The sequence below is a fragment of the Tauraco erythrolophus genome, chromosome 1, assembly GCF_009769465.1.
Source record: "Tauraco erythrolophus isolate bTauEry1 chromosome 1, bTauEry1.pri, whole genome shotgun sequence".
In the NCBI taxonomy this organism is placed as follows: domain Eukaryota; kingdom Metazoa; phylum Chordata; class Aves; order Musophagiformes; family Musophagidae; genus Tauraco; species Tauraco erythrolophus.
Window position 1 is genome coordinate 48517725 of NC_141465.1, and position 19546 is coordinate 48537270.

A 19546-nucleotide genomic window follows, 5' to 3' on the forward strand; every position below is an offset into this window, starting at 1 on the left:
ACTGGGAGGCCTTCCCTCCGCGGCTTGTCCCCAGCAGGAGCTGCTGAGCAAGGCTGGACCTGGTGTGGCTGCATGGCAGGGCGGGCTGACAGCTATCTTAGGTGACAGCTAGCTGTGCCTGTGCCTGTGCCTTGGGACTGGCTGGGAAACCACCTTTATCCTCTGCAGTGCTCTCTGGATACTCAGGAGTAAGTTTTGTTGCTTTTGTTCCACCAAGCACAGGGTCATTACTTCTCCATCAGAAGATAGGGAAAGGAGACTTAAATAAAGGAGTTGCTGCTGTTTGCTGCCACCTAACCCTAGAGTTTTCTGTATGATTGCTCAAAGGGACTTTTATTTTCTTTTGTGGCTGTAGGGAGAGCAGCAGTCTGCTGCCACATTATGTCCTTTTTACTCCAAGACCCTGGCTGTTTTAATTTTTAGTGTGTTTCTTAGTGATATTTTCAGCTATTCTGTACTAATCTTACCTTCCTCTCCGTTCCCATTGCCAAGCGAAAGTGGTTTCCCAGGGAATTACTTCACAGTTGCTGCTCTTCCCAAGACTGAACATTTGTACTCGCTTAGAGGAAGGGCAGATTATTTTTTGCCATGTCCTTTTGCATTGCTTTAATCCAGCTAACCAGAGGCAGGCGCCTGCCAAAGGCACGGCAGCAGAGTGGATGCCGTGCTGGCTGGCTGCCATTTCGCGTGAAGCGGCCGTGCTCTGGCTCTACCCCTGGCCACCTCCCTGGCAGCCCTTCCCACCGGTGGGGCAGCAGGGGCGAGGTCCTTCAATGTCCCGGCCACCACGCCGCTCACTTGTGGCACTTTGTGTCTGAGTGTAAAATTAACTACTATCTCTGTGTGCTTGGGGTCTGCTTCAAAGCCCTTTGAAATTGGTGGGGATTTTTCAACCCACTTCAAAGGGCCCTGGCTTGTGAGCGTACAGGACAGGGTGCACCAGTTAATTTTTAAACTCACCTTACCTGAAAGCTTCTTGTAAAGTGTACCAGAGCGTAGGGCTGGGGACAAGCTTGCTGAAACACTTGACAAGGCACAGCTGAACAACTGGGATTAAGAATTTCTTTCTTTACTATTTATCCTTTATGTCCTGCACATGCCTTTTAATCATTCCTTGTAATCATTTACCTGTGTTTTCTACTGTCCTGCATATTTAGTGCTTGGCCGGTCCCCTTGCGACAGCCTGCCCAGTGACACTCAGGACCCAGTGAAGTTCTGGAGTATGCAGGAATTGCCTGAGCTGACCTTATATTTCTGTCCAGCCCAGAGGTTTAGTAACCCTTGCCATGTTTGAGTCCAGCTCGTATCACCACTTGAGTAGCTCTGCAGAAGTGTGTTGTCTCAGCAGGGAGCTGGGTAGCCATCTCTCCTTGCCTCCTCCAGGGCATTGCCTCCAAGTCGTCTCCTCCACTACTTCTTGGGATGGTTACTGTCACAGGATGGTTACCGGCAGGATGAGGAGAAGTTGTTCAATGATGTGTAAAGGCTGCTATTATATTTGGCTCTGGTTTGTGAGGTGTATAGTGATATGGCGTGAGATTTCAAAACAAACAAACAAACATAAAAGAAAACACATTCCCTTTATTTACTTTCCCAGGAGAACATCATGTCTTTGTTTCATCTAAAGTCCTCTCCATCCTCCATTTTACATTACAGCTCCAAGAGTAACAAATACAACAACAAAAAACGTTAATTTGGACAGTAGGTTTAAGTAGTGAAGTTAAACAAAGAAAATATTATTTAAAGAGTAAGGAATAAATAAACATACCTCTGAATTGAATTGTGGAGTACTCTCCCAAAGGAAGTAGTGGAAATCAAAATGCTTGAATAATTTGAAACTAAACTGGACAAAGCACTTAATAATATATGGCAGAAAAGAAGCTTGCCTTGGCAGGAGATGGAGTGAATGACTTAATAGATCTTTTCCTCTCTAGACTGTATTATTTTATGGTTTATTACTGTAGATGACTCAATGTTAACAATGCTTAGTTTATTTTCTTACAACTGCTTGCCACGGGACAGTGTAGGTCTGTGTTATTATACCTTACTAATTATCCCCAGGTACCAGAAAGGCACTGGAGACACTAAGCAGTGTTTATGCATGAAATATTGTGTGAGCGTCTCTGGTTTGGGGCTGCATATGTGAGAAGAATGGCAAAGACATCTGTCAACTCCATAGATTACTGTAAAAAGGCACAATATATGTCACACATCACTATCATGCTTCTTGCATTAGTAAAAGTTACAGCAAAACTCTTTGTGGACTGTTTTCAAACCGCTAAACATAAAGTCCACTTTGCCTTAATTATAACAGTGTAACATTGCAGAGCTCTGTGAGAAAGGGAATAATGCAATCTGTGTTGCTTCTGAAGAGGAGTCTAGATAAAATACTATATTAACTTTATAAATATTAATAAATGGCATTAAAAGCAATTTACATCTGCTATTCTGTCATCTGACTTGGCCATAAGGGGACACCTCCTTATGTGAAACACACTGAGAAGCATGTGGGCAAAGATACTTAATTACAGATTTAGGAAATGTTTATTAGACATTGAGTAAGTCAGAAGGTAAGTTATTGGGAAAAGATCACACATAAACCAAGAATTGCACAACTATGACTATATTGATCATGAAATATCTATTATTAAGAGGACAGACAAACACTGATCACATAAGCACAAATGGCTTATATGTAGGAAAGCCTTTCTTGGTTCAGGGGCTGAACCAGATGAACTCTTACAGGAAAGAAGAGAAAAAGACTCAGTTTAGAGAGGAGGAGACAGGAGACACCATATAAAAGTGTCTAAATATAGAAAAGAAAAATTATATAGCATCTTCTACACGTTTCTTCCATGTAAGAGGAACAGACTTGCAGAAAGGGAAGCTTAAGTTAGACACATGGAAAATCTAATAGTAAGAATACTGAAGAACTGGAATGTTTTGCTCGGATAGTATGAAATGCTATCATTTTTATTTTAGAGCAACGAAACTAGTGAAGGGTTTAGAGAACTTGTCCTATGAGGAGTGGCTGAGGGAGCTGGGACTGTTTAGTTTGGAGAAGAGGAGGCTCAGGGGGGACCTTATTGCTCTCTACAATTACCTGAAAGGAAGTTGTAGGGAGATGGAGGTCGGTCTCTTCTCCCATGTTATGAATGACAGGATGAGAGGGAATGGCCTCAAGTTACACCAGGGGAAATTTAGGTTAGATATCAGGAAAAATTTCTTTACAGAGAGGGTTGTGAAGCATTGGAACAGGCTGCCCAGGGAGATGGTGGAGTCCTCATCCCTCGAAGTGTTTAAAAACCGTGTGGATTTGGTGTTGAGGAACATGGTTTAGGGACCCTGAAAGTGCAGGGTGAATGGTTGGACTTGACGATCTTGAAGATCTTTTCCAACCAGACGATTTTATGATTCTATGATTCTATGAAATTTTTCAATGGATGTCAGAAAAGTATCCATTTAGAATGATTTAAGTGCATTTGATATTACTTCAGGCCAAAGTACACCGGATTATTTCTTTATGTTCCTTTCAGCCCTGCTGTTTATGAATTTGTGAATCAAAGGAGAAGGCATGTGTGAAGAGAAAAATCTTGAGAGGATACTGACAAAAGGGCTTTTGAGACTGGTGTGGAAAAGACATGTATGAAATTATTTATAATATTGTTTGATTTGTACATTTGTCATGCTACCTAAAAAAGTCAGAAATTAGCACTTTGGAACTATTACATAATTTTTCAGTTGTCATGTGGGCATTGTAATCCAGAGCACCTACAAGATGGGAGTGCCAGAAAGGTACATTTACAGAGACACTGACAAGTCGATGGTAGTCCTAGCCTGAGGATCTAAATGTTCCTGGATTGTGTAATTTAATTTCTGTGAAGCGGTAACGGACAGGGCCATGCTTAGCAGAGGAATGAAGATGCCAGCAAAGAAGAGGTGTTGTTACCTTCCTAGTTTTTGCCTGTTTAAAAGAATGCTTTCCCAATATTTCCCAAGCTCTCTTCTTTGCAACACTGTGAAAAGTTTACGTCAGTGTTTTTTGATCAAGTTAATGCATATTGGCCTGTGTCAGGGGCCTCATTCCACATACAAATGGTCTAAACCATTCCGTTTTAATATCTGGGTTACCAGGCAGAAAAGTTCTCTTAGTCCCTCAGTTATTTCTGCTCCATAAAACTTGAATACAGCTTTAGGCTATCTGAGTTTCACATCTACAAATGCCTGAAATAGGCTGAAAAGAATCAGTACCAGATATGTCATGGACCTCTATCTCATTCATCCATATTTTCAGAAGATCTAAATGGAAATGTAATACTGCCTATAATAGATAAGCAAAATACTAGCTATATCTACTGATGATAAATCTGATTTTGTCATTACTAAAAGCTGTTTGGATTTGCTTTTTAAAGTTTATATCCCATTTCAGTAATAATCAACATAAAGTGCTCTCTGTTGTGATGAGAACATGGGCTTTTGAGGTTTGTTTTTTACTCATTCCTTATGTAAAAAAAATTGCTTCCCACTCTCCCCCTCCCTTATGGATATCCCATATGGGATTTATGTCTTCCCTTGCTTTATCGCTCTCGTCTTAGTTCTCTGTGTTCTCTCACTGGAAAGCATACCATAAATAACTGAATACAAGCTACTCCCTCATCAGAGCTGCCACTCTTTACCAATACCAACAAGCATAATTTCCGTAGTTATGAATTCCATAAAACGCAGCAGAAAACAACCCCCAGAATGCCACCCGTTCTCCACTGTGCCAAAAGTCTCTAGGTCATCAATCCCCGCAGCTCTGCTAGTATTTTTTCAGTAGCTGCTTTTTGTAGAGAAGGGTGAGATATTTGAAGAGCCTCTTGGGCAAAATTGAACAGTTGGTGACAAACAACTTGGAACAGTGTCTCTTTCAGAGAGACAGATCTCTTTCAGATCCTTTATATTTCCCCTACACCCACTAAAGTCATTGCAATACTAACGTCTCCTTAAAGATGCACTCCACAAAATAATTTGGCTGTTCATATTCCAGTCTCAGTTAAAAGCCTATTTATAGAAGCAAATTTAACTAGGATTTTCTGGAACTACATGTTCACACCCACCCTTCTGCTTTTTTTTAATTTTATTTTTGCTTTTTTTTTTTCTACTGTAAGAAATTAAACTGTGCCAAAGTTGTTGAGATGTTGAAGTAGATCTCCGGAGGTGATCAGAGTGCTCCTCTGATGTTGCAGAGGAGAACGGGTGATGGAAGAGATGAAACTCATCAGAAGCAGGTGAGTGTTCTTAGCTGTACATGAGAAATCCTCACATGGCCAAGAACTACATGCACTGCAGAAACTCAAGGGGAAAGGAGCCTTTGAGCATGAGCCACAAGCAGAAGTTGCCCATGGCCACTGGGAATGGCAGTGAGCCAGCATGGACAGGTGCTGGGCACAGTGTGCGACTGAGGCATGGATGGAAGACTCAGGATACCGTCCCACAGCCTCTGATGGTTTTTCTCCTGGAGGTAGGGATTTGGATAATTTAGTGCTAACACAATAAGGTGATGCAGGCGTAACCTGTGGTCTGCATTTGAGCTGTTTGCAACAGGTTTGAGACATCTGATTTGCAATGTACAAATCTCTGATCTCCTCTTTTAGACCTAAAGTAACAGGAGGGGCTTAACAAATTGTTTGTGCTGTACTTTCTCATTTAAAAATTTGAACAAGTCACTTTGGCTGCTTTGGTTTTGGTGAGAGTAAGGAACATCCAACCATAGCCTGTTAAAAAAAAAAATAATAAATTAATCCGTCCTTCAAAACAAAATAAATCAAATCAAATCAGAACAGGGCTAAGGCAGAAGTTGGATAACTCTTGAAGTTGGCAGGCGCGTGCTACTGACTGAAAAGGGTGTGCATCACTTGGCTTCAGGGTGAAAAAAATCTTCAACAACAGTTAAATAACATTTAAAGTACAAATTATAAGAGATTGAAAAATCATTTTCAGGCTTGCTGCAGGGCATGTGCTAAGATTTCTAGCAGAGACTAATGGAACCACACCCCTTGTTATCACACGTGGTGTGTTCTGGAAGAGACTTGGAGAGATGCTATTGCAATTATTGGCCTTTTGCTGAAGCAATTAATATGAGGGAGACAGTAATTGTCTGATTGGAAGCAACAACCAAATTCTTAACAAAGCAATCAAAACTCAAGAAACAGAACAGTCCATGGTCCTCCTTGTAATTTGAGGGGAGAAGAGATGAAAACCGGAGAGATTGGAACAAGAACAAAGAATTGAATCAGAAAGGGAGACTTAAAAAATACCTTAAGATTGCAGGCCTGGGTATTTAAATTAAAAACTCTGCCTGACAGTAAAAGTTTTGAACTCAAGACACATATTTATTTTATAAATATAATTCTGCTCATTCTCCCATAGTTAAACTTCTCATATTTGAGAGCCAAGAAATATATGTCTCCAACTATGTCGGTAACCACCTCTGTGTGTTGGCCCAGGAATATTTCTCAGTTGGTGGTTCTGAAGGTGTCCCAAATCCACATAAAATCTCTAAGTCGCTATGAGCTGTAGTACCACACCTGGGCTTCCCTCTCGAGATACCTTGATGTCCACACAGAGAAATCCCAGGATATATATATCAGAGGAGACCAATTGAGACGTGTATTCTCCGGGATGGATAATTTGAGTGGTACTGCTGTGGCTAAAGACCACAACATCCTTTTTTACTGTTCACATTCCTCTTTAGCTCCAGAAGTACCAGCCACCTTCTTAAACAAGTCAAGCTTGCACTAAACCTTGAAGGTACTTGCTTTTTCAGGGTGTAAGAAAGGCTGGTGTGGCCAAAAGCAGGCATCTTTCCCCCAAGCATCTGTGTTAGTTTCACGAAAAATATGATTTCTCCCTCCAAAAGAGGGAGGCCAGCAGGCTGTGGCCAGCAGGTCGAGGGAGGTGATTCCGCCCCTCTACTCTGCTCTCGTGAGACCCCACCTGGAATACTGCATTCAGCTCTGGAGTCCTCAATACAAGGACATGGAGCTGCTGGAGCGAGTCCAGGGGAGGGCCACAAAGATGATCCGAGGGCTGGAACACCTCTGTTATGAAGACAGGCTGAGAGAGTTGGGGCTGTTCAGTCTAGAGAAGAGAAGGCTCTGGGGTGATCTTATTGCAGCCTTCCAGTACTTAAAGGGGGCCTACAGAAAAGCTGGAGAGGGACTTTTTACAAGGGCATGTAGTGATAGGACAAGGGGCAATGGCTTTAAACTGAAAGAGGGGAGATTTAGATTAAATCTAAGGAAGAAATTTTTCACTCTGAGGGTAGTGAGGCACTGGAACAGGTTGCCCAGAGAAGTTGTAGATGCCTCATCCCTGGATATGTTCAAGGCCAGGTTGGACAAGGTTTTGGGCAACCTGGTGTAGTGGAGGGTGTCCCTGCCCATGGCAGGGAGGTTGGAACTAAATGATCTTTGAGGTCCCTTCCTACCCTAACCATTCTATGATTCTATGATTCTATGATTCTAAAACTTGCCTCAAAACATTTCTATTTTCATCAGCAAGTCAAGGGTGCATTTTCATGGAAGTTTCAGCTGTCTCAACACAAAGTGTTGCCACATATTTGACACACAAAAATGCAAAGATGTGCAATAAAATAGCAAGATGAAATGAAAAAAAACAGTGACTTTATTTGTAAAGATTGGGGTCTCAGAGCTTTGAAATATTTTAATTCCAGTATTGTATTCACTGTCTTAACCCTGTCTTCCTGTCCAGTTAATCTGAGATTTTAATTTTGGCTTGGCTGTGCTTTCATTAATATGGATACAAAGTACCTACTTCCCGTACCTTCTGCCTTGCACAAAGGCTGGCCACAATCTTGGACTTGTGCACAGCAAGCATTTATACATGAGTTTAATTTTGCGCTCTTCAATTTCATTTCACTCCTAGTCTTTTTGCTGTGGAAGAAATGATGAATAATACCATGTCCTAGAAACGTATAAAATATACAGCTAATAATCCTTTGGAAACTTTTAAGTTACTCTCTTTAGACGTAAACTTACACACGTTTCTTATATTTAGAAATGTGTGTGAAAGAGAGGTACTAGGGCAAAAATCTCCTTAATATAATAAAGTATTTCTCTTTTAGACTTGATTTTGTGAGTGGTGCTATATTTATCAACAAGCTACAAAAACAATTGCCTGCTCTACAGGAAGAAACTGAATTTTCTCAAATGTAAAGCATGAATTTTTAAGCCATGGAAAGAACCTGTCCCAAGCGTGTTATATAGTTTGACTAAAGAGACACAATTTAAGCACAACAAGCAATTAATTTATTTTGAATAAAGAAAGGGAAGACATAAGGAAAAGCAAGCTTCTGATCACGTACTTTAGAAGAAGACATATGTGGGATTGTAGCTAAGGTGACTTGGTATTTGTCAATGTTTTAGTTTTTATATTTCTATTTTCAGTTTCTTACACAACTTTTTTCTTTAAGAAGTTGAAATGGAGTTTTTAATGGTAGGTCTTTTCGTCAAGTTGAACTTTGTGGAGAATTTTTCAGGTTGAATTTTCAGGTGAAACCTGAGAATTGATATTCAAAGAGTACCTTATTTTCTAACAGTGAGCTTCTCAACAACCAGAAGAGTTTAAATATTTTTGTGCTTTGTTTCAAGGATGTGAGAATAGTAAAAACAAGGTTACTGTTTCAAGAATGTATCTTTTATTTCCCACAGGGCAATTCACTGAACTGACACCGTGGCAACAGTTCATGGATCTTCAATGGAAATGTAGGCGTGTGATAGGTGTGTTCTTTAAGAATATCATCTGCACTGAACATACACCATCCACATACTTAATATGTGTGTAATGGAGCTTCAAATGTATCATCCTAACAGGATGATCAAGCAGATCTTAGGATGGAAGAGTGCTTCTCTATCAGCAAGGGCTACTGTGGCACCATATTTGCAGATTGAAAGAGGGAAAATTGTCTCAGTGATCTCTTGGCTGGAGAACTGATAGTATGGAAGTAAAAGCAGTGAGATTATTGCATAGGGGCAAGTGGAATAAACAGGACGAGGCCAAAGACATGTCAAGCCTAATCCTCCTCAGTCCTCTGCTCTGCAATCTGCTGGCAGTACATGCTGGTCTCCCATCTCTTTCCAGTGATTGTCCCACAAGGAGGATAATAGCATTTTACTGTTACCTACTACTTCGTTTGTTCTGGAAATAAGTCTCTGATGAAGGTACGAGTCTTACCAGTAATGCAGTTTGGTGGCCTGCATGGCTCCCTATGATGATAAAACTTCAAGCTCTTTCCCCCCTGCCCCCCCCGGCCCCTTCCACATTTATACTGCCACATTTAAAACGCTGTGTTAAATGAACTTATAAATTTCAGCCAGGTGTTCCAGACACTTCCAGACTTCACCTTTCTCTGCAGAGCAATTGCTTAACGGGACACCTCTCTAGTTGCTGTGGGGAGGATCTGCCTGGAGGAAAACAATCACATTTCACAGTGATGTTTCAAAATGTGAGTGGTTTTTGTATGCATGTGTGTGAATTGAAATAAAACCAAAGACTTTCAAAAATTAATGAGAAAATACAACAGCATGAAAATGTCAGTTTTGAAATGATGAGCAGAGAGATTTCTGCAGAGGTGACTGCTGGGAATCTTACTTGAAAAGCAGTGTTCTGCTTGCTTTGGAGCAGACTTCCTATGATGACTTTGAGGATTACGTCAAAACCAGGTATGTCTCTGTGAAACATTTCCTTTCTAGCAAAACAATATGTTAAAACAAAATTTCATAAAAAATATTCTGACCAGGCCTGTTTTCCACATGCAGCAGCCCTGGGAAGAAACTGATGGCTGCCTGAACCATTATATTTGGTCTATATGATGGACCATCAACAGCAACACTTCTAGCTAAGTAATAAGAGGCCCATCCTAAGTCTCTTTTTATGTTCTTTTATGCCTACTAACATACATTATTGAATTTTAAAGCATAAAAAAAGTATTTTATTTTTAAAATTTGACTGAAAACTGTTCGTCTTCAATGTTTAGAACAAGCACAGTGCCACAACTTACAGCAGAGCCATCTGTTTGCATTAAGAAACTTTCGGAAATTTCGTACTAGCCACAGAGGCATGTTATAGAGAGGCATGTAAGACTTCTGAAAAGCTAGTGAGAATAATTAAAATAGGAAGATTTATACTTGTTGCTCTTGATTGTGTGAACTTGAGTATTTTCTTGCTTTATCTGATCTATGATTTGAGTGTTCAGTCACATAATCACTTCACTATATATTGGGAAGGAGAGAAAGAAGATACTTTCAAGTGTGTTGGAACATTAAAATAATAACACTAAAGACTATATATCAAATAGGCACACAGACCCCATAACTAATAAACTCTCTCCCCAAAATAAAAATAACTCCAAGATTTGAGTCTGTGGAAGTGCACAATTATAGCCTCAATGCAGTTCAGCTTAAGTAAGGGAACCAAGGGCTGAGTTGTGTGGACCTTCCCTTTGGGGTCTTCCAGATTTTGGAGCTGGCTTGCAGTCATTCTGGTTTCTAATACAAGCCAGGACAATTCAAGCTAGATGGTGATGCTTACCACATTTCAGATGTAAATAGGGATGTTATTCAACTTTCTAAAATTCTGAGAAACCTCTTTGAACACTTTGATTTCTTCCTCTATCTGGAATATGCGAAGACCTGTTCTGGGATACACCATTGGATAGTAGATTTGGCACTCAAGTCTTTCATAGGTTGTTAGCTAAATAATTATGTAGCCTATAAAAGCATTCCATGATTCAGTTCTGGTGCTTTTATCAAGTATTTCAGGTATGGCATGTCTATTTTGAAATCATGGCCCAGAAATTTTCAGTGAAAACACAGTAAAAAGCTTTAACAAGGTTCTCCCTCTTTAGCAAACATTAACTAATGGATTTTGCAATAACAATTAACATTTTCAGGATAAAATCACATACAGACGGAATATGCTATATTCTGTGTGGGAACACGAATGATTTTCTGTCTTCGTTAAGGATGGGTTGGACCCAAACTTCTTCACTCTAGTTAATGAATCGTATTGCATGTTCCATTGTTGACAGGTCTGGACTTCATCCAGAATACTGTTTATACAGAAGGCTGCATAATTTCTGACACTGGCTAATTTTTGAACGATGCTGTTTATCTGTTTTGTAGAGACAGAACTGTGTGACTGATGGCTTTATTTTATGAACAGGTTGTATTCATTTTACTATCTTGCACGTGTGATGTGGCAAGGTATCAAAATGACTGTCTGGATAACCTAGACAAATAGGAAAACTGAGTTGTTTGACTATTCTAAACTCTGAGAATGGTTTAAAAAATATTTCTCCTGGCTTGTCCCTCCCTCATTCCATTCACTGCCTTCTTTCCTTTAGTTTGGTCAGCAGCGGTTTTCCAGGCAGGAGTTATTACATGCCCCAAGTGTTATTTTAGCCAATTAACTTCTCTCCATAGCCTATATGCAGCCAAATGAGGTCTCAAGAGTGAATGAGAAGTTGTTTCTTTCTAGTTCATTGAACATGCTTCCGGTTTAAAATAATAATAATTTTACACCACCTCTTTTTGCACTTCTTTGTGTAAAAGAATTTTCAGCCAAGCCCATTCATTAAAACTTTATTTTAGGAGAAAGTTCTGGTGAATCCCATGGTTGAAAAAAGGCCCATCACAATGTTGCTCATTGTTAAGCTTTAATTAATGTTCCTACTCAACCGCTGACTCACTCTCCAGCATGTGCAAATATTTAGTTTCTTTCTTTTTCTGGAGCGTGTTCTATAAAGCCTGTTGCTGTAGTATCCAAGCAAATTTTCAACATTAACAATAATGTTACCAATACAATAGAGCTGTTGTGATGTCCTTCTTTTAAGGGTCTCAGACTGCTCAACTTCGCCATCTCAGCTTTCACATTAAGCAACTAAGTGTTATTCTGTTTTTCACAGAGAACAGTGGGATATAGCAGTATAACATCTCTTACTGCAGGTCTTTAGACTCTTTGATAAACTTTCAAACACTGCAAGTCATGCCTTAACACAAACCTTCCTTATAGAGGCCTGGAGGCAATCTTTCAAAGCCAAATGACTCCCTGGATCCCCAGGTCACTGAACTTTCATATCATGGCCATGACGTCTCTCTTCCCTCAGTTCTCTGCAGCCCTTCAGGCTGCCTTTTCCTTTCTTCTAGTTCCCTTCTGTCCAGTATCTTTTCCAGTTGTCTCAGAACAGGGTAGTTGTACTTAGGCTTCAAGAGCACCCCTGATTTTCCCAGAACAGGGCTGATCTTCTGGGAGTAACCTTGGTGTACCTGTCTGATTCTAGGAATGCTGAATTAACATAGTTTTGCATTTCTTGAAGCTTTCTCTGGAAGTCCTAAATGCCCATATATACATTGAACTTCAAATGCAAATAGAAGTAGGTCAATTTCAGAAAAATTGACCAGAGAAAAGCGCTTTTTTCCCCCCTACAATCAGTGGTTTTTACACCAATTTTTTTTCTAGTCAGTATGAAATTGCAGCTCAGCCTCCAAACCCACTTTTGCTTGAAATGTCCTGTTCCTCATTCCCTGATTTGTAATACTCAAGTTAAATAAAAATCCAAACAAACAAAAACCACCCCTCACTCCCTGCCCTCCATGAAACAAAGTGTCTATAACACGATAACTCTTATTGTTCATGTCAAGGACAAATTCTGGTTTCCATTAATTAGAAAGATGCACGAATCCTGTCTCAGCAGTGCCACAGAAAGAGATTGCTTGATTGCTCTCTAGAATCAGCTATGGGTCCCAGTGTCCTGCTGCCTGGCAAAGAGCCTTCCCGGTCACCTAACGATTACTAGGTGTTTCTTCCTGTCCTGGCCTCTGTGAAGAACACCCTGTTATTCTTTGATACACAGGAGGTGCACATCACAGTGCTCTTAAGGTGCTGTGGTTTTTATTTTCACGGTGTATTTGGGTGAGGAATGCTTTGTTGTTATTCAGTCATCTTGAAATCACTCTTAATGCACACTGAGTTAACCAAAGATTCAAATAAAAGCCTTCATTCACCGAATCCAAGCAGGTCGTGCAGCTTAAAAGGCTCACAAAAGACAAAGGCCAAGAAAAGAGAGAAAGAGTGCACTTCATCTCTTTGAAGTACAGGATGGCTGAATGAGCCCAGCAGCCCACGCCTGCCTCAGCACCCATGATGAGATAGAGCATTGCGTAGGCCATCTGACCACGCTCAGTGGGAACGTTTCTGGGTTGCCACCAGTCTGACTATTAAGTTACAGACCAGATATTGCACGTCTGTGTTCTAGTCGCCAAAGATACAGAAGACTTCTTCATCATCTTTTTATTCAGGATCTCCTCAGCCTGACATGCAGGAGACCACAAGCAGGCAAGGAATTGCTTTCTCATGATGCTACTGCCCTTGGAAGCAACTAGGTCTCCACATTAGTGCCCAGGCACTTCTCTCACTCTTGTAACCCTTCTCATATCTCTCGGGTTACAATAGCTGCACCTGATCAGGCACCACCTAGACCTATTTATCCTTCCACTCATTTCCAAATGGAAGTGAAACTGATGAACTTTGACATGAAAGAAGCTATGCTTTGAGGCAGGGAATTGCAGAGGAGAAAGTATGTTTCATGCTGAAGGTAGCAGCCATATGGCAGCTTCCGTAAGAGTGGAAATTCTAGTTCAGTCCCTGGGCCATGTGGCAGTTTTCTATCTCCCTCAAGAGCCAGAAGTAGACCTCTTTGAAGAATAACTCAAAGCAAATTCCCTTTTCTCTCCTGTCCCAGTACTCTCCTAGACTTCACTTACATCTCAAAAGATTTCCTGAGCCTCGAAATCACTTGAAATCAAATTACTTCCTTTGTACCTTGCTTAGTAACTCCCAGGGTGGATCTCTCTTCCAGGTACTTGGTCTGTCCCTCCTGAACCCACAGAAACTTCATGCACCTACGTGGAGTTTCTGTGTGATACTGAAAAAGCCAGTGACTCAAGCCCTTCGGATGCTACAATGGGCAGAATGTATCTGGGTATATATGCCTGCATATAGCTGTTGGCCCATGACATCATTCTGGCACCTAAAAAAGCGTGTATCATCATTTTTCTGGTATGGCTGCAGGATGAATACATCACATACCAATACTTGTCAGTTATTACACCAAGAAATATCAGGACTCCTAAACTGCTGTTCTATGAAGTACCGGGGCAGCTCAACTTCAGTCAGCCTTCAGTATATAGACAAACGGGTTTTTTTACTCTTCTATATAAACCTCAGGTGACTATAATAGTACCTGTTTACCATAAAGGGACACTTTAAAAACAAATTAACGTTTGTGAAGCACTCACAGTGATAAATGCTACACATTTTTACACGCAAGACCCACTTTTAGAAAGCTAAGAGCATGTAGATAAATACATTATCGCAATGCCTTCCCACAAGAAAGCTGGGCAAAGGTTATACAGAGTACCATAACCTGTTGTACTCACTGCAACCTTAATACTTGCTTTTTCAGTGTTCCTCTGAGGACTTAATTAATAACAGAGATGAATCCAAGTTACATGATCCTGATCTGGATTCAAATGTAGTTGAAATCTGAGGTAGCTCAGACGCATGACTTCTAAATTAGAATTGTCAGAAATACTGTGTTTCTCTCCCCCAGGATATCTGATGTGAAAGACGACTTCAAGAGTCAAAATAAAACTCCACTGGCACGATCAGAGAGTGCATGCTAGTGCTGAAATTCAGCAGAAGAGCTAAAGGTATAAATTCGATTCCGCTGCCATCTTTTAATTAACGTTTCTGTCTTTGGCCTCTTTCTTAGGACTGGCCCATACTTAGAACACAGCGTCCCAGGAGCATGAGGAAATTCTGTAATAGAAATAGCATGTCCTTTCTGCTCCTCGCTGGGCCATTTCTTGGAAACTGAGTTGCGTTCTGAGAAGATGAGCCTATCGACCTAGGCTTTTCAGCAACACACTGAGAAGCTGAGTGGCCATTTGGATATGTTAGCCTGGTTTTTACTGTGATTCCCAGCTGGAGTTCTGGGAGCCCTTGAAAGCTGCTTTTTATCCTGTCCCCTAGCTCCACAGATGACTGTAGTGATGTCTGACTGAGTGCTCTGCCCTGTTCCAGTCCCTTGTTCATACCATACCATGGGATACAGGGGAATTGCTGTGCTTGTGCACTTCTAAGAATGACTCTGATATGGATGTCTCGTGACAGTTTCTGAAGACGATGAGGCATGAGAAGAACACGAATATTTCAGAAGCACATTTGCTGTGTTAGTAACATTCCTTCAGTGTGAATACAGTGCCACTCTCTATAAAGGTTTGTGTATATAAAACTAATTAATGGCTGAAAAAATTTGAGATTTATGACCACTTATTGTTAAGTATTCAACAGATAATCATGTTGTTTATTTTCATGGTAGATAACACTCTGGTTTATATATCCTCTGGTATGGAGATTGTAACAATCTAGAACATATGACTACTGAATCTGTATTACTTATTCTGTCTTTGCTATAAAATGAATATTAACATAAAATATAACCAAAATCTCATCACTCGAATATGGAAGTCCTAGATTAAAAACGTACTCAAGAGGTGAATATCTCATTCCAGAAGAGAATAATGTATATTGGCTCTGAGTAGATAAATGAATTTACATATATGAGAACAGCTTCGTTTTTTCAGACCTGGCCCAGCATCACCATTGTCTCTATATTCTGTTTTTTTGAAAATTACTAAGAAACTGCAACACCAGCAATAGGCCTTACAAATACATTTGCTCCTTTGTACATCATCAGCATGAAAATAGCCAGCAGAAATTGAGCATTCAGCATACCTTTTGCACATTTCAACAGAAAAGAAACTTCGCCTTAAAAAACTTTGCACCTAACTAAGCCATTGATGGGTACATCTACAAAGATCAGCCAATATTTTCAAGGCTGAGTTACAATTTTAACACTTTATTTTGAGAGTGAGACATCTAAACAAAGCCCAATGTCCAAGAAATGCTGAGCACACAATAATCAGGCCCTTCTGACATTTCTTGCATTGGGCATTTGAGTAATATAATAAACCCCTGAAATTTCTTAGCACTTTTAATATTATGATAGTGATGTTAATTACCAGATTGTGGTGGTACAGAGCATGATCCATGCTGCAAAAATATTGATTTTTTTACTTGTTTAAGGTTAACTCACAGGATTCATCATACAGCATTTGTAGGGTGTCACTGATTTTAGAATGTACCTCTAAAACTGACAAGTTTTCCAGAAATTCACTTATAGCATAAGCTTCATACTAGAAGAAGCTTCCTTTTGCAGAAGGCGATAAAAATGTAGACTCTTGTGGACACAGAAATAATCTTCCTGTTAAAAGGCAGTGTTATATAGGTCTCTTGCTGGTATTTTCTTTCATAAGTAACTTCAGTGAAGCTATGCTTGTTAGTGTTGATCAGTGTGGAAAGAAGGTATGCATATTTCTGAAAAACAAGCAATAATAGAAGAAATAACATAAATAAATGGCATTCAGTTTGCAGTAAGGATTTCTTAAAAGGTAGTTCAACATAATTTTGTTTAGGTCACACACTCGGTCACTTGTGTGAACCCACTACTTTGCAGTTTATTTTTGCACCTGCCCACAGGAAAGAAAGTGTTTATCTATGTGTGTGAAGTGTCTTGAGATCTCTGTGTGAAAAGGATTGTTCAGACACATATAATTTTTACTCCAGTATATACGATGGAATTTGTTTCGCAATTGCTTCCTTATCAAAATTTTCATTAACTTTTGTGGGAGGCTTTGTCTTTGGCTGTGGTCTGCAAGAAGCGTTGCTAACAACATTTCTGTATGTCTTTGGGCAACGAATACACCTCTCTCGGTGAAGTCACGTATGTAAGGCTGGCTCACGTGAACAGCAGTTTGCAGGACAAAGTCATGACCTTGGCGTTCAACTTCCATGCTTCTCAGACGCCTTCCCACAGAACACGTGCAACTCTGCTCTGAGCAAACAGCACCCACAGTTCCCTCTGATCTGTTCAGTGTCTTGCTGAAGCACTGCACGACATTGGGAAAGCTGCCAAGTTTGCCTCCAGCCAAACGTTCTTTGAAAGAGCCCTCTGGACTTCACTTGCACACATGCAGCCCTGAGCGTAGAGGAAAATTAGCAACACACTTACCTGAGGTCTCAGCCTAGCTCTGTGTAGGGAGCTGATTAACTTCAGTGAGAGAGACGAGCTAAAAAACTGCAGGAGTTATTGTAGACAGAAGTTACAGAAAGAGAGACCAACACTGGTTTTTAAATATTATGCACGAATATAAGAGGGTGGTTGCAGTTAGTGGAAAGATTTTAATGACTTCAAGAAGCTTTTGATCAGATCCTATTTTTTTTTCATAACTTTTAGTACAAAGCTTTTGCTAGTACAAGGTAAACTGGTTCAAGTATTTCCTGTGACTCATTGAAAAGTAAATGAGCTATTTAATGCAACTGCTATGTTCATTTCAATGGATATAATTTAACACCAGTCTAACTACATGGGTAGAATTATGTAAATCACTGTTCGGCTAGTAGCAACTGATAAGATAATTGCTAAAACACCATTAACAGGAAAGCAGTCTGCATGAAAAAGCAGTGGTGGATCGATGCTTATTTAATTGCTGCGTGATTTCTGTTCTGGAAACTTGTTCCTTATTCTTACCTGCCTAATTTAAATAATGAGATGCTGTGTACTTTGTCACAGAGAACACTGCTGTATGCTGTCCTCAATATACAAGGAAGTGCTTGAGATGCAGTTAACTACACATTAACTCTATTACTAAAAATAAGAATTTTTAAGCTAAAAGTGTGTTACACACTTAACAAAACACAGAAAAACTCAACACTGAATTCAAATACCTTCCACCACAGCTACATAATAACCCTGAAATAAGAAAATGTCCCACATATCCTTTCGAACAAACTGCAAACCCAAACTGGGAACTCAAACTGACAATGGCTTCTCTGGATAATTGCAACGGAAGATTGAAATTCCTTTTGTTATCCTACAGTCATAACACATAATTAGATATATTTAAGAAGTCACTTTGATTGTATTTGGCTACTATATACAATGAAAACAGAAAAGTCCAAAGCATTTTAATGTAAGCTTTACATTTCATATAGAAACGATAATTACTTTCTAGTGAAATAACAACGTGCAACCAAAGTTCTTAAAATGTAGGTAAATTTTAAATCAACAATAAGCTCTTCCTGTGCTTGCTAATTTAAGTGAAACCTGAGCCACTAAAAACCTAGAAAAATGTCAAGGTCATTGCCAATAGCTTTGATTAGCAATAAAAAAGGGACACGAGAATAGGCTAATGGTATGAGGACATTAAATATTAAAAAGGAGCTATTGATTTAAAGGTGCAATTGCTAAAACTAAGTAGCAGTAGCTATTGACCACATGATAGACTGTATGTTTCTGACAATGTGTCCACCAACCTACTAGTATTTATCAAATTTTCCCAGTTGTCTTGTAAATGGTACTTACTCTGCTGTGTTTCACATTGGTTTTTTAATCTAGTTTTTAAAAACAGATTAAAATGAGAGAATGAACATTCCGACATTTTCATAAATCGTTACACACACGATGTTTCTCTATTTAGGAATATGTAGAAATGGGAGCAAATAATACACATTATTCTAAGGACACCTTTTTTTATACTCCAGATCCCAAGAAGAGGCATCAGTGTGTAAATGTATCCTAGGTGCAAGGATGTGCTTCTGTGAGCTGCAGATACAAAATACTTTTGCCAAACATTGGAGATTTCTCCAGGAAGACAAGCCACAGGAAATGGGAAGACCTTCTGGGAAGACAGGATATCCCTTCCGTTACTCATAGGGGCTTGGACTGCAGAAAGTAAAGAGGAGAAGACCCTAAGCTTATCTTTTTACTGTCTTCCTCTGTACCATTCATAGAATCATAGAATCATAGAATGGTTAGGATTGGAAGGGACCTCAAAGATTATCTAGTTCCAACTCCACTGCCATGGGCAGGGAAACCCTCCACTACACCAGGTTGCTCAAAGCCTCATCTAACTTGGCCTTGAACACTTTCACAGATGGGGCATCTACAACTTCTCTGGGCAACCTGTTCCAGTGTTTCACCACCTTCATAGCGAAGAATTTCTTCCTAATATCTAATCTAAATCTACCCTCTTCCAGTTTAAAGCCATTGCCCCTTGTCATATCACTATATACCCTTGTAGAAAGTCCCTCTCCAGCTTTCCTGTAGGTCCCCTTTAAGTACTGGAAGGCTGCAATAAGATCACCCTGGAGCCTTCTCTTCTCCAGACTGAACAGCCCCAACTCTCTCAGCCTGTCTTCATGGCAGAGGTGCTCCAGACCTCAGATCATCTTCATGGCCCTCCTCTGGACTCACTCCAGCAGCTCCATGTCCTTGTGTTGGGGACTCCAGAGCTGAATGCAGTATTCCAGGTGAGGTCTCACAAGAGCAGAAAGAGGGGCAGAATCACTTCCCTCGACC